Source organism: Neophocaena asiaeorientalis, unplaced genomic scaffold (genome assembly GCF_003031525.2).
Source record: "Neophocaena asiaeorientalis asiaeorientalis breed wild unplaced genomic scaffold, Neophocaena_asiaeorientalis_V1.1 scaffold275, whole genome shotgun sequence".
NCBI classification, from domain to species: domain Eukaryota; kingdom Metazoa; phylum Chordata; class Mammalia; order Artiodactyla; family Phocoenidae; genus Neophocaena; species Neophocaena asiaeorientalis.
Window position 1 is genome coordinate 2,988,938 of NW_020173679.1, and position 12,840 is coordinate 3,001,777.

The following is a 12,840-nucleotide window of genomic DNA, read 5'->3' on the forward strand; positions in this document are numbered from 1 at the left end:
AAAAAAAAAAAAAAGAAAACAAAACCAAACCTAAGTCAGAACGTTCAACTCCCCTGATTCATACCATTCAATGTCATCTTGTTTGGTTTTGTTTTTGCTGCACCGGCCCGGCTCGCGGGCTTTTAGTTCCCCAATCAGGGATCGAACCCGGGCCCTTGGTGGTGAGAGCACAGAGTCTTAACCACTGGACTGCCAGGGAATTCCCCTCGTCTTGCTTGGGATTGGTTTCTTCTCTTCCTTACCTTTGTGTAAAAGGTCCCCGATAGATAATTTAGCTCTTACCTGCCTCTGACGGTAGTTCACTCTGATCTGGCCACACCAGCTTTTCTGTTCCTCACATGGTGGATCTTCAGTCGGCCGTTTCTGTGCCTGAAGGGCTCCTACTTCTAATCCACCCCCAGCCCCAACCTTTGCACGGCCAGCTCCTTGCTTCCCGCATTTGAAGACGTTCCTGACCACGCAAAGCGCCGAGCTAAATCTAGTAACTCACTAGATCATATCATTTTCTTGCTTTCATGGTACTTAGAGTTCTATCACGGCAAGATCAAGGGCAGAAGTCGGCCCCTTTCTCCTTCATCACTACTACTTAGGTCCTCGTCATTTGTGACTACAGACCAGACCTCAAAAGACTGGGCTCGACACTTCCTGCTCAGCCAGGGTCAAGCTGGACCCTGGGGCAGTGCCCCGGGCCTGCCAGCCTGTAGCTGGAGGCATCAGCCCCTCAGACACCTGGGCCTTAGGGTTAGGTGTTCTGTGGTCTCGAACGTGTACATTTTGGAATGGGAGGAGGTTGGACTCTAAGCGTTACCCCTTAGTGGCTAGGACTTGGGCAAGTCATTTCATCTCAGCCACCACTGACCTCCTAAGAACAAAGCCGCCCCTGGTTAGTCTTAGCTCTGCTGGAAGGCTGAACAGAAGCTGGTGAAGTTTGTTGTATGTGCCACACATGGTGTCTCCCCCACCCCTCCCCCACAGGTAGGGGATTACCTGGAGCCACCTGCCCAGGCGGTTGGGGTCCTCGTAGACAGATGCCACCTGGATGTTACTTCTCTCGCTTAGCTCCATCACTGTGTTCACGAAGCCCTGGACCTGCAGCTCTCTGCCACGGGAAATAAGCTGGCTGTAGAAAGGCCTCCAAGGCTCCCCAACTGGTCATGACCTCTCTGTCCCAGGGGAAGGGGGAACCTCCTTCTGGTCAGGAGAAATGATGCCCCTGCCCATGAGGTAAGCAGAACTGCTGTCCCCCCACTTCATGGAGCAGCAGCTGGTAAACTCAGGGTGTGCCTTGCCCGGAATCACTTGGTTTAGCTCATGGCAAAGTCAGGTCAAGAATTGCTAGTGTCTCCTTAAAAAACTAAAAATGGAACTACCATATGACCCATGATTATGGGTCATAATTATGATCATAACTCAAAAAGATACATACACCCCAATGTTCATTGCAGCACTATTTACAATAGCCAGGACATGGAAGAAACCACCTCTGTTGTCCCATCAACAGAGGAATGGATAAAGAAGATGTGGTTACATATATGCAATGGAGTATTACTCAGCCATAAAAAGAATGAAATAATGCCACTGGCAGCCACATGGATGGACCTGGAGATTGTCGTACTGAGTGAAGTAAGTCAGACACAGAAAGACAAATAGCCTGTGATATCGCTTATATGTGGACTCAAAATAAAAGGGTACAGGTGAGCTTATTTACAAAACAGAAGTAGAGTCGACGGTTGCAGAAAACAAACTTATGGTTACCAGGGGGGAAAGGGGAGGAGGGGTAAATTGGGATTGACATATACCTGTTACTATAAGTAAAATAGATAACTAATGAAGACCTACTGTAGAGCACAGAGAACTCTACTCAACATTCTGTAATAACCTATACGGGAAAAGAATCTAGAAAAGAATGGATATATGTATAACCGAATCACTTTGCTGTACACCTAAAACTAACAAAATTGTAGATCAACTATACTCCAATAAAAATTTTTTTTAAATTACTAGTGTCAGTCTCCACTCTCATGTCCTAAGACCCTGCTTGTCCCTACTCTGCAGTCACATTCCACTCCCTGCCCCAGTGATCTAGGAAATGCCCCAGGCTCTCCTGCCTTGATCTACCCAGAGGGCTGACTCCTCTCACCGCAAGAGGGCTGTACTTTTCTCCCGAGAAGCCAAGAAGCCTAGTGCCCCCTTGAGATGGCCAGCAAGGTTGTCATATTCATATGGCTGGCAGGGGTGGGTCTTGAGCCCTGAGGTCTTAGTGCCATCATGTATAGCACCAGGCTTACAGGTCCACAGTGTACATCCATTCCTTGTTGGAGAGAAACAGTGATGTTTGGGGCTGATGTTGAGACCACCCATTTTACCAACAGGTCCTCATGAGTTGAATGCCAGCAAGGTCACCATTGGGAAGTGTAAAGAATTTGGATTCTAATCCGGGTCCAAAACTTGAAGTGCTATTCCATTCTACTGTTCCAAAGAACCTATTTTTCGATTCTACACAGACAAGACTGCAGGGAACTGGCCAGCCTGATAAGGTCTGAAACAGTCTGAGATGTGTGCTGGGGGAGGAAGTGTAGCCCCAGTCTGGTACACCATCTGTGGCAAAGCTGGATCAAGCCGTGCCTGAATACCACCCTTATGGGAGAGTCTTAGAAGATCAGAGTCTCAATAGATGCCTCCTGTGAGTGAACTTCTGTCTTCAGATACAAAAGACAAGAAAGATCTTATACCTGGATATCAGTTGTCAGCAAAATCCCTCAAGCTCTTCCCTTTTACCTTCTCATTCTGAAGCCTGGCATTCCTCTGTGGACCCAACTCCCTAGCAGCCCTCCCGTGGAAGAGCTATTTCTCTTCTTTCCCTCCACTGAGTCTGGAGGAGGGATGGACGTACTCCTTGCCATGAGGTGCTACAGCCAGGCCACCGTGACCTCTTCAGATCCTTGACTTGACAAGGTCTTGTTATTTCTACCCTCCCATCCTGATGGTCACACCACCTCTAAGATCAACTGTCCAGTTCCATCACCTCCATCTTCCCTGCTCACTTTGGTCCCTGGGCCAGCAGCTTGATATCACTGTGATGCCTGGCCCTCAACTGCTTTTATTCCCATCACCCCGTGTCTTTTCTTTCCTCCTTATCTAACTTTGAGTCTGTGACACATCATAATTATACCCTTATCCTTCCCCTTGGCCTTATTTGCCTGGAAAAACTACAACCCTGCTTAGATTCAGTTCTACATTTCTTCTTCCCTAGAGCTCATTACCAAAAATAGTTGGAGAAAAACCACAGTGACGGTCCTCTAAGTTGGCAACTTCAACAGGTCCTTAGCACCAGACAGCATCCTACCACTAACAGTTCCTCTAGTCAATTTGCTCCTGGAAAGTGGGTGAGCTGTCCTACCTATTAAGGCCAATGTGACCTGTTTGCTTTTTCCCCACCAAGTTTCCCCCTTCTCTGCTGGATCACATCCATTAGCATTATTCTTTGCTTCCCTTAAAAAACAGCCTTCCCTTTCCCAAATCCCCTTCAGACCACTTCTCTGGCGTTTTGCAGAGTACTCCCCTCCCATTCATTCCTTCGACGCAATCGTGACCCCACCGCACTTTCAAACCCACCACTCAGGATCACGCTCTGCACAGTGGCCTCCATCTTGCCAAACCCAGCGGGCACTTTATTCTCCTCGGAATTTCCCATGGTTGGCCTCTTACCAGGTATCACCCTCCCCTCACCTCTGGGTCTCCGCTCTCCTGGTTTTCATCTGAACTTCTTCCTTCTCAGGCTCCTTTGCTAGGTTCTTGTCTGGAGCCGAGGGTTCGACGGCTCTAGAGCTCACTTCTCAGGCATCTTCCCAATATATTCCCTCCTCCTCTGAGCTCAGCTAGGCCTGTGGCTCTGAATACCCACAACATGCCAAGGCCCCCCCATCTCCAGCTGCCAGACTTTCCCTTGAGCTCCAGACACTTAGAAAACTTAATGGGTGTCTCTAGCTTTATGTCTCTAGAGCCAAAGCACCAATTGACCTCCCCCCGCCAAGGCAGGGTCACCACCATTCATCTCGTTGCATACCCCAAACCCAGGGGACACTCCTGTTTCTTTGCATCCCATCCCTCAGCTAACTTGGGGGTGGGGGAGCCTACCTTCCAAGCAATCCTGAATCTAACCACTGCGCTCCCACCGCCCCGGCCCGAGCCATGGCTACATCTGGCCCACGTGATCGCAATGGCTGAACTGGTTCCTTTTATTTGTACCTCTGGTTTTCCACGTGGCTGGAGTGGTTGTGCAGGACCCTGGATGGTTTCCCACGGGTTTTACCTGCCACAGTCTTTTCTCCCCTCCTCCAGCCGCATAGCTAGAGGTCGTTCCTGGCCTCCCTGCCAGTTAGGTGTGGCCTGCGCCTCTTCAGGCCATTGGCACGTGAGCAGAGCAATTCAGGAGCCTTCCAGACTCCAGCAGCGACAAATGGGGGTGGCTTTGCCCGGACTTTGGCTCTTCCCCTTTCCTAGGGGCCAGGCCTCAGAAGTGCCTGTGCTCAGCCTCCATCATAAAGATGAAGCTGTGGCCCCAGGGGAAAGCATTATCACAGCCTGAAAGGAACCAGGGCCCCTGACTGCCACCGTGGGCATCTAGGTGGGAGAAAGTTGACTTTAAACCACTGTCTGGGGGTCCGTTACAGTCCCGGAGGCTACGCTCTAATACGCCGAGGCCCTGCTCACCTTGCCCTGTCGCCTCTCCCCCTCCTCCTGCCTGCTCTCTCCTGGTTCTGCAGGCTTCCCTGCTGTCCCTATAACAATCTCATCCTTACCCCTACATCCTTTTACCTGGCTTTATAGCCCTGGATCCTACCCGAAACCATGCTGTTTGTCTGTCTCCCCTTAAGACCAGAGGGGGACTGCCGTGGTCACGGCTCCAGCCCTAGCCTTGTAAGTATCCAAACAAGCATTGGGTGGCTGCCTCAGGTGGAAGGATTTCACATTCCTGGTGAGAAGTCTAATCATCTTTACCCACCCCGCCGACAGACAGGAGAGCCAGCCAGTTATAGAAACGACCTGGCCCAGGCAGCCTGAGGGTTTCTTACCTGCACAGGTACACCTCTAGAGGCATCTGGGTGCTGGAGACAAAGACGCAAGGAGCTACCCGGAACACCACGGTGTCTTTGTACACCACGGTCTCTGGAATCGACTGCGATGTAAGACGAGGTGCTGCTGGTGACCTGGTTCCCCATCCACCTTCTCCCCCTCCCCCACACCGGGCCTCCAGCTGCTCAGCCCAGCCCACCTCCACGCCCTTACCTGTCCTCTACAGGGCTCTTACCCGAAGGTGACGTGACACCCTAGCTCCACTCACTGTGCTCCCATTTTCTGCCCAGCTGTGACAGGTCTCCCTTCCCCCACAGTCCCTGCTCTGAGGGCCGCTCTTCTACCCGGGGATGTACCAGGTCTTGAGATTCTTCCACCAGGGAGGCCGAGTAGGAAATCAAGCCCGAGAAGCTGGCAGATGGGAACTCTAAGGCTTCAACGTAGAAGGTTTCCTCCAAGTCATTCTCGACGGGGGCCAAGTTGTAGGTGTGCTGGTCAGGCCCCAGCACCAACTCGAAGGTGCTAGAGCCGTCTTCTAGGAAGGAGAGAAGGATAGACCGGCTGCTGAAGGAGGCTGGTGCCCATCACCACACCCAATGGCACGTTCCTCAGGTCAGAAGTCGGGCCGGGAGTCCCAGGAGAGCGGGGGCCAAGACGGCTTTTCAGCCCCTAGGTTCCTGGTGTTTAGGGCTTAGTAGACAGCAGGTGTTTGTTCACAAACGGGGGCCAGTTACTCACTCTTTAAAGACCTGTTGGGAGCCGGGACTCAGATAAAAACACCTGCCTTCAAGAGGTGAAGGCTCATGGTGGTTCTACGCTTTGGCCAAACTTGGGGAGAATATCATAAGCCTTCAAGACGAGAAGCTGTACAGAGATAGGCTTGGAAGCCTCACCCAAGAAGTCCGACACAAGCTGCGGCCATGGCCTGCTTCACCGGCCCCTTGCTCTGGGTTGCAACACAGTGATCACCCGAGGGGGGCTGTGGCTCGCCTCGCAGACTGGCTCCAGGCGGTTCTGCAGAAGAACCTCGTTGCAAGGGCTAGGGGTGCTGGCTGCAGGCTTGGCCTTAGCGTGTGGCAGGGCCAGCTGGACAGCCCCAGCGCTGGGGATGTACCTATGCGGCCTCCTGCTTCTAGTCTGCCTGGAGGCTTCCTCGCTTGCCCTGAGCCAGACCTTGAGGGGGCGAGACCAGATGACCACCCCTTGCGTTCCTGCAGGGCCCCCGCCCAGGGTTCGCAACAGGCGTGCTTGGCGTGCTGTGGGGCTGGACAGTGACTGCCCACCACCTGGTCTCCCTCCAGCTGCTGGGGGCCTTCTCTCGTATCTAGTCGCTTGCGCTTAGGCACAGTTAACGTTTCTTGTGGACTTACTACATGCCGGCACCTGGGGTCGGGGCTCGGACTCATTTGCGGCCTCACCATGCTTTGGGGCAGGTGCTGTAACGATCACCCCCACTATACAGAAAAGGAGGCCAGGAGGACCAGCCACAACACAGTTACCTTTACCCAGAAGGCCCTTTCTGCCTTCGCTCAGCTTGGCTTAACCTGAGCTCTCACCACCTCCACTCCCCAAGCCCCTGCTTGGAACTTGGCTGTCTGTCCATCTGCCCTAGGCTTTGAGGGCAGGTAATATCCTTATCCTTCTAGAGCAGGAGCCCCGGGGCACAGAGGAAACACTCCCTTGAACTGTGCTCCTTTTTTCTACCTTCTATGTACCCCTGGGCTTAGAGGTAGGGCAGGTGCCCTTTGATCTTCAATGGCACTTCTAGACCATCTCTTCATTCCTCAAGAATCCTGTCCCTTTGAGGGACACGCTATCAGATAATGCCACCTGCCCGCTTCCTCGCTGTACCTGACTACCACCCTTACCATCCTCCGTGGATTGTTCTAGAACTGGCTTGTCTCCACCACTAGGGTGCTGGGTACCATTTACACCATAGACCAGACCATCCAGTCTGCTTCTGCGACCTTATTTCAATGAACTTGAGTTCTGCATCATCTTAGACGCCAATGTCAAGGCTCATGGCTCGGATACCACCTCCAAGACAGATCTGGCGTCTCTTCTTTCAGTCTTTCCAGCTCATCTACAATCTCATCCCAGCCCCAAACCTTTCTACACGGCCGATTCCCACCCTCCACCCTCACTCCCCTTTGCACCCTCCTCACGTTCCAAGACCCATTACCTGACCCACTACCCTGCACACGCCGTCAGCTCCCACACCAAGACCTCAACCCTGGCATTCAAGCAGCTGGAGAAAGCCACACTTTCTAGATCTTTTTAGATCTTTCCTAAAAGAAAGATCTTTTAGGGTATGATCAAACCTCAGAGGGGGCCTCCGCTGTACTTGGAAACACTATTTTGTGGCCATTAACTCTCCCTCTTCCCATATTCTGAGCACTGTGTATCCATTCCTATAATTTTCTCCCGAATCTATTTCACCACCTCTGTTGGATGGGTCCCATCTGCACATGGATATGCTGTGTTCTACCATCTTCAGATACTGTTCCCCACCCCCACCCCATGCCCCACCCCGTTATTACCGACACATACTTCCCTTTATGGCAGACTCCTTCCATGGTCTATGTTCACTGTGTCTGCCCATTTTACTCTTTTTTTTGGCTGCACTGCACAACTTGCGGGATCTTAGTTCCCTCAGGGATTGAAGCTGGGCCACCGCAGCGAAAGTGCTGAGTCCTAGCCACTGGACCTCCAGGGAACTCTCTACTCTTGTTTATCCCCACTGTTCTTTTTATCCCCACTGTTCTTATCAAGGTCACTAATGACCAGCTTTGAAAACCAACTTTCCCACTGATATGGGCATCTTAGTCACTCAACAGCACTGGTCATAGTTGATCACTGCTTTCATGCAAGTGTTTTCCTTTTTTTCCTCGAACCTTACGTTCTGGCTTTCAATTTCTCCGGAAATTTCTTAAATTCCTTTGCTCTATCTTTTAGACTATGGCTCTCCAACTTCAGCTCAACTCAGCTTCACCTGGAGGATATGTTAACACAGTGTGCTGTGTTGCCCTACCCTAAATTTTTGAATACTTTAAAAGGCAGGTAGGTAGCTTGAAGTATGGCATCTTGGGCGGGTACACACATCCCTGGCCTCCTGAGCAGGCTCCAAGGCCCATCCAGCCCAGCCCACCTCAGAGTTGCCCGGACATAGTTGGGTTTCATAGGACCAGAACAGCCCTCATGGCCTGAACCAGGCCTAGAGCCACAGTTTCTAAGGCTCATTTCTAGCCCACATGTCAAAGGACCACATACAACCTGGGCTGCCTTTTCTGCTAGTCCCAGGTCACTTCCAATCCAGCTGTGACCTAGGTCTGCAGAAGAGATGGAACAGCCGCCTCGGAGCTGAGGCCCCCGAGCATGGGCAAGGAGGGAGCTGCAGCATGCTCCCCCACGCTGGACACAGAGATGGCCCACCGCAAACCACACGCTCCCCAGTTGCCCAGCTGGGGCTAGACTTGGCTCTTAAAGAAGGTAGCGAAGAGTTAAATCTTGAGAGGCACTGAATACTGAACTCGTTTAGGGAAATCCAAAGACTTGTCTGTTGAAGGGTATTTTGCTGGAGTCGGGCACATCCACTGTCTAAGCCAGCAGCCCTCCCCGCTTTCATCTGTAGAATAGGGACATGCCATCTGCCTGCCACACGGTACCCGGGCTGTGTGGTACCTGGGCTGGATGTGCTAGCATAGCTGCCACTCTGGCTTCCCAGCCTCCCAATTCTCAAAACCTAATACAGCCAAGTCTTGGTTAAACAGATGGATTCGCGTGGCAGGAATACTCGGGAGAAGACACTACTCTATACAAGGCTATAGCCACCATTTCATCTAGTGCCCACCTCTCTTCATCCAGCTATGAAACTCCTGTAGGAGAGGCACGATCATCGCCCCCACTGGGGAAAGTGGCGTGGAGGTACAATGTCTCACCCACGTGTATAGACTTACTCCATGGTGAAGGTGGCAGCCAGAGGATCCCAGGGACACAAGTCCGGCTGTAATAGACCCTGACCTGTTGCTCTCGGTCCCCAGCTGGCTTCTGACGGGGACCCTGCCGGGAGCAGGTGTGGCCACAACTGGCCCTGGCATGTGGAGAAACACTCACTTTGTGGCCGGTAGACTCTTGCCTTCTCCGACTCTTCCTTGGAGGTGTGGAGAACCACCCGGCATTTCTTTAAAATGCAGCTGGGTCCCTGAACTCTCAGTATCATCTGGGACAGACTCTTTGTTTCTGAGAAAAAGACAAGGCAAAGATTCAGGGGCTTCTGGAGGCCAGCACTCCAGGGATGGAGGGAGCAGTAGGGTCGGGGTAGAGGGGCTTGTATCCTGGAGCACCGAGGACACTGTGCCTCCCGCTCTGGCCTAGGCCTGCATCATTGTCTCTGCTACTTGCTGCACATATGGCTACAGGCAAATTGCCACGGCTGGGGCCCACTCTGAGTGAGGGTGGCATCTACCCCATCAGTTGTAAGGGGTAGATGGTCCCCACAAACACCTGGAACAGGGCCTGGCACGGTCAGTTCAGCGTGCATTCCCCTCCAGCCTTGGTGTGAACCAGGAAATCCCATTTTACTGCTGGGACCTGGAATCTACGTCCAGACCACATGTCAGGACCAGATCCAAGAGGGCTTTGGCTAGGACACTCAGGGTCCTGCCCTAGGCTACAAGAGGGTTTTTAGGAAGGGTCTCGCCTACCCCTTGTGTGTCTTCATTTAGTCTTCTCAACCACCTGTGATGTCCGTTTTATCATCCCCATTTTACAGATGGCAAAACAAGACCAGGGAAGTTAACATACTCAAGTTCATGGCCGGGAAGTAACCTGACATCAGAGCCTGTGTTCTTGCCAAGGGGCCCCTTTCTGCCCAGTTACACGCTTCAAGCCATTAAGCCATTGAAAAGAGACTTGATGGGCCCAGAGCAGGGACATCAGCCTGGAATCTGGGTTTGCTGAGGGGTGGAGCAGTGAAGCCCCAGGGGAGGCAGAGCCCAGGGAGGAAAGTGGGTGATGGTCCTTGGTCAGCGGCCAGTTCTCACCCTCTGTAGAGAACACCTTGCTCTTCCTGTCCACGAGCTGGTGTGTGTCAGCAGGGCTGCAGTTCACAAGAAGGATGGCACCCCAGCCCTTGGGGCCCCAGACCCAGTTTTTCTGTAAAGAAGACAGGGATGTTGGTTCAGGCAGAAGCCAGGTTAAGTCCTTGGCTTTCCAGATGCCACTCCACATCAAGGGCAGAGTCAAGCCTTTCTCCAGGGCGACAGGGGCCTCTAGATCAGAGTTTGCCCACTCAAGTACCTACAGGGACAGGACAGTAACATCAGCTAAGCGGGCTGAGAGGAAGGCGGAGATCTAGATGTGGGTTACCAGTTTCCTACCTTTGCTCAGTGTCAGGGGAGGGGGGGTCTGGGGCAAACTGGAGGAGACATGTCCCATCTGAAGGGGGCAGCTGACCCTCCGGCCTTGTTGGTTACACGACCAGGCTAAGATGGGAGACTAGTGCCACCAGACATTCTAATATTTGGAAAGAGCTAGAAATTGACGTCATCAGTGCTGATTTGTATCGTAGCCACTTGACACTATGAAGGCCAAGTTGAGTCTGTGGGCCAGATCTGGCTCCTGGGCCCCTGGCCTGCTTCCTATCCCTGGCAGCCTCACCTTAGCCTGTTTGTCATTTGTCTCGAAGTGCCCACTGCGGTAGACATCCACGTCCAGGGAGAGCTCTGCAACAGGAGGGAGAGGTCTCAACCATCTAGACCAGCTGGATGCAGCCTTGGAGCTGTAGGTAAGTCCCCAGGGCTGCCTAAGGCTGGTATCAGGGTCCTCCAGCCTTTGGGGCATGCTGCCGGCTTGGAAGAAATTCCTCAGAGGCAGTGTCTCGTGAGCAAGCCTGGAGAGGCCCAGGTATTCATGTATCTCCCTCAACCTCCTGGGAGGCCACAAAACAAGTCCACTGTGGTCATGACGCCACTTGTGCCTCTTGGCTTCTTCCCAGGTGATTCCTCCTTGGAAGGCCCTCCTCCCCAGCCTCTGGGAAAGCTCTTGGCCCCCTAGGACACAGCCAGGGCTCAATACACGGCGATTCCAAGCCCCTTTAGAGCTTGAGGATCTAGGCTTCTGCCCAAGTATCACCACAGAGGCTCCTTCTGGGTCTTTACATCCCACCTTCCACCACTCCCCACCCTGCTGACCACTGCGTGGCTTCACCCTGCTCGTATTTTTGTTCGTAACTCTTGACATTCAGCGTGCTATTTCTCAACTGGAATGTCAGGGCCAAGGGAACAGACCTCGTTTACTGCTGTCCACTCAGTACCTGGCACGGATGCTCAAGGATGCCCGTCACCAAGCAGGTACTGTTCTAGGTCCTAGGGATACAGCAGCGCACAGGACAGGCCCTATCTTCTTTGATCTTAGGATGTATGTGTGCGTACTCACACACACATGTGCCAGTGGCAAGGGGTGAAGAAATAAGTAAAATACACATTATGTCCAATGGTAAAATGCCACAGGGAACAAGGGGGTGGAGGGGGTGTCTCAGTTTTGGATCAGAAAAGTCTTCTAAGTGTGAACAGAGACCTGCAGGAGGCAGGAGAGTGACCCATATTAGTATCTGGGGTAAAAGCAATTAGAATAGGAAGTGCATGGTGGGAAGTTCAAGGGTCAGAGAGGCCAGTGTGCCTAGAACAAGATGAACAAAAGAGAAAGAGGCCGTGAGTTAGAGGTAGCGTAGGGGCCAGCTGAGGTAGGTTGTGTAGGTAACGGTGATGCCAGCTTTAATCTGAGGGTGGGCAAGCGGTAGGAGGCTTTGATTGGGAGAGACGTTATCTGATAGCCTTTTAGAGAGGCCTCTCTGGGGGCCGAATTGAGACTGGACCTGTAGAGGATCAAGAATGGAGGGGGGAACCGCACTAGGGACCTGTCGGTGACCCAGGCAGAGATGACCATGCCTCGGACCAGGCTGAGAGCTTTGGTAGTGGCTGGTGGCTGGATTCGAGCTAGACTTAAGGCAACACCAACAAGATTCGTGATCAACATGGGCTAAGAGAAAAGTAAGGGCGACACCAAGGGCTTGGGCCTGACCAGCTGGAAGGATGGAGCTTCTAGCACGATGTGGGAGACTACTAGGAAAGAGGGAATCAGGTCAATTTGGGGCGTATTAAGTTTGGTTCAGACTCCATGCAGGGGCACCGGTTTGATCCCTGGTCAGGGAACTAAGATCCCACATGCCAGCGGGGTAGGGCCAAAAAAATAGATAAATAAAATTACAAGGAGAAATGTTGATCTGAAAATTGCATATCGCTTTCTCTGAAACACTCTCCTAGGGTAATTTGATCTGGTTTAACATATAGGAAAACTGCCTATCACTCTACATATTCAACAAATGTTACCTGTTATTATAAAAAAAAAAAAGGTTTGAGACATTGTTCAGACACTCAGGAAGCTAGGGTGGTGAGTAGACCCCCAAGTTTATGTGCGATGCTGGGCTAGAGAGTTTTGCGAGTCACCTGTGGGCTGTGTGTAGAGCCACGTGACCGGCTGCCTGAGCCCTGCAGCACTGCGCTGAAAGGCGGGGTCGGAGCGTGTGGCCAAAGCATCCAGCGCAGGGATCTGAGAAGGAAAGGCCAGCTGCAGAGGGACAAAGCTGAGTGCAGGGTCCCTAAGTGGCTCAAGAAAGGACCACCAGTGTTGTGAACACCGAGGACAGGTCGAGGAAGAGGAAGAGAATAGACCACTGAACTGAGTGCAGTGGAAGGTGTTCAGGGG

The 12,840-nt window shown here is 52.4% G+C and overlaps 1 protein-coding gene across 1 annotated transcript in view; it reads right to left on the minus strand.

The window, feature by feature from the left end:
* The window catches only part of LOC112402756 (protein-arginine deiminase type-4-like), a 57,750-nt gene that overhangs the window by 6,473 nt on the left and 38,437 nt on the right, over window positions 1-12,840 (minus strand).